Source organism: Mauremys mutica, unplaced genomic scaffold, assembly GCF_020497125.1.
Source record: "Mauremys mutica isolate MM-2020 ecotype Southern unplaced genomic scaffold, ASM2049712v1 Super-Scaffold_100046, whole genome shotgun sequence".
Classification (NCBI taxonomy): domain Eukaryota; kingdom Metazoa; phylum Chordata; order Testudines; family Geoemydidae; genus Mauremys; species Mauremys mutica.
In genome coordinates, this window is record NW_025423257.1 from 3,323,652 (window position 1) to 3,326,348 (window position 2,697).

The following is a 2,697-nucleotide window of genomic DNA, read 5'->3' on the forward strand; positions in this document are numbered from 1 at the left end:
CGCTGTGCCAGCCCGGCCCGGCTTCCCCAGGGTGGTGATATAAAGGGCCCAGGGCTCCCTGCAGCCTCCCAAGCCCCCCTGGCGGAGTCCCGGGGAGCAAATCACTGCCCTGGAACGCTGCTCTCTCCCGCGCTACCAACACAGAGCAGGGGCGGCGGGAGCTTCCTTACAGTGGGGGGGGGGTCACTATTGTCTGAACTGTGGCACTCCCATGAAAATCCTTCTCCAAGGACCCCCACTCACACCACCCCTCCCCCCGAGGCCACACCCACAGAATGCCTCTCCCCCCCCAAGACTCTCCCTCCATCATTTGTCCTAACAGCCAGTTAAGAGTGGTGGGGCCACGGCCCTCTAAACCCCCTGTTCCAGCACCCCTGACACAGAGCTCAGCAGCAGCGGGGTGTGTGTGTGCGACAGAGGCAGCTGTGGTGAGCTGAGCCAGTGAGGGAAGCGGGGGCTGATGTTGGGGCTGCCCCCTCCCCCTGCCTCAGGACTGGTTGCTTGCAGCAGCTGTCTGAACATAGAGACAGTGTGCGACACACTCCCTCTCCCCACACACACACTCCCTCTCCCCACACACACACAGTCTCTACCCCGCCACGCACACTGCAGTTGAAAAGCAGCTGGCAATCTAGTAAGATGCCCATGGAATGGTGGGATAGAGAAACCGGCATCATGTGATGCTGTACCAGCCCATGAGGCATTGCAAACCCTTCCCAAAGTACCCTGAAGCCAGTTGCACAGCTACCCACAGTGCACTGCTCTCTGTGGCCATCCAAGATTCTAGCGTGGATGTGCTCTGGTGACACAAGGGGCATAGTGTGGACATGCAGCAGCTGTTTAATTAAAACACTTTAAAGCCGCATTACCCAATAGTGTAGACACAGCTTGAGAGTGAGACAAGACCCAGCTCCCTTGAAACTAAAGAACCACAACTTTTTCCGTAGTTGGCAGGATTTGAACCTGCGCAGGGAGACCCCAATGGATTTCTAGTCCACCGCCTTAACCACTCAGCCACAACTACTTGGTTGAGATGTGTCTCTCACTGCACTCTAGTTCTGTTCTCACTGAGTGATCAATTCCAGTTGTTTCCTCAGACCAGCTCCCTCAGCACACACACTGCCGTGCCCTAGCCTCCAAAAGGTGACACGCCGCACTCCTCTAGGTTCTCCAGCCTGACGCCAAGGTGCTTTCTCCACTGCTGTCAGCACCCTCTGTCATGCAGGGGTTGGAGTTATCCCACGGACAGGCCAATAGGAGAAGGAGGAGGCCTTCCTGAACAGCAAGGGGATCTGGCAAAAGGAAGGCAGCATGTTTCGAACCAGGGACATTTTACATGTTAGGCAAATGCGATAATCACTACACTACAGAAACTCCATCTACTTGGCTGTTGCTCACCCTGGCACAGACTGATGGACAAACCTGGAGAGAGTGGTGACAGCCCTTCAATAGGTCAGCTGGCAGAGCAGAGGACTGGAGCCGGCACTCAAGAAGTCGTCCTTACATCGCCCTTGTGACTCCAGCTTGAGGGAGAGCTTCTTTTTCTTCCCCTTGCTGACAAAGAGCAAGAGAAGAATGAAAGGTCAGGTGGGCCAACTCGGTGCAGAAGCCCATGCTGCCTTTTCCTGCTGCATAGCCTGAAATGAGGGACTCGTGGCAGTTAAAGGAACTGCTGCACTTTCAGAAAACATCCCACCCGTGCACAAAGGGGGATAGAAGAGCCTGTTAGTCTAGCACACTCCCAACTGAACTACTTCAGCAGCTGCTCGGTTTCTTTTTGGCCTCCTGCTTTTCTGTCTGGGATGTTGTTGTCAGCTGTGGCACAGAAAAAGGACGTCATTGTGTGACGAAGTGGGACTGTTCGTACTGGGGGCTGGGTACAGATCCTAAGTATCTAGCAGCAAAAGGCCATGCAACCAAATGCCTGACACTCTGTCTCCTAGCAACGGATGGCCGGGCCCCTCCCTGCAAAGGTGCATCTAAAGGTGTTGGAGACAAAGGGGTCAGGTGACCTCCTGGCCCGGGAAAGAAGCGGAGGAGAGAGGAGGGGCCGGAGGGGGTGGGGCAGACTGGAGTTGGCTGGGGATAGAGGGGAAGCAGGGAGAAAGGGCTCTGATCCCCGAGGGGGGCTGGGAGGCCCCAAAATGGACCTAACCGGGGGGATCCTGTTATCTGTGCCTGCAAGACCTGTGTTGGACTGTGTTCCTGTCGTCTAAATAAACCTTCTGCTTTACTGGCTGGCTGAGAGTCCTGGTGAATCGGCAGGGAGCCCGGGGGTGCAGGGCCTGACTCCCCCACACTCCATGACACATTGCGAGCGGCCCATGAAGACAAGATTCACTTTTTCCTTCCTTGCTCGGCTTTACTTGCTTCCTCGCCCTATTCCTGCCGTAGTTCCTGGGTTACCTGAAAGCGACGGGGGGCCAGCAGTACCAGGAGGAAGTTGGGCAGCTAGACCCTGGTGGCAAAAGTCCTGCCGCCACTTGCCACCCCACTCTCTTCTCCCAGCGTCACATATTGGCCACCAGGGACTTGGGGCCCAGCAGCGCAACGGAAGGCAGTGGACAGAGCCACCCTCGCCTTGAAGCTCCGGCTCATTAAACCACATCTTCAGTTGCTGATGGCCAATGAGAGATCGAGATCGCTTGCTATTTTAGCACTTGGAAATGCCATTGGTCAGTCATTGGATCTCTGTAA

At 55.9% G+C, this 2,697-nt stretch overlaps 1 non-coding gene across 1 annotated transcript; it reads right to left on the reverse strand.

The window, feature by feature from the left end:
• Positions 1 to 942: 942 nt before the first annotated feature.
• Positions 943 to 1,024, reverse strand: TRNAS-AGA. Its single transcript has one exon. It is a non-coding gene; the product is annotated as a tRNA-Ser (tRNA).
• Between the last annotated feature and the right edge of the window lie 1,673 nt (positions 1,025 to 2,697).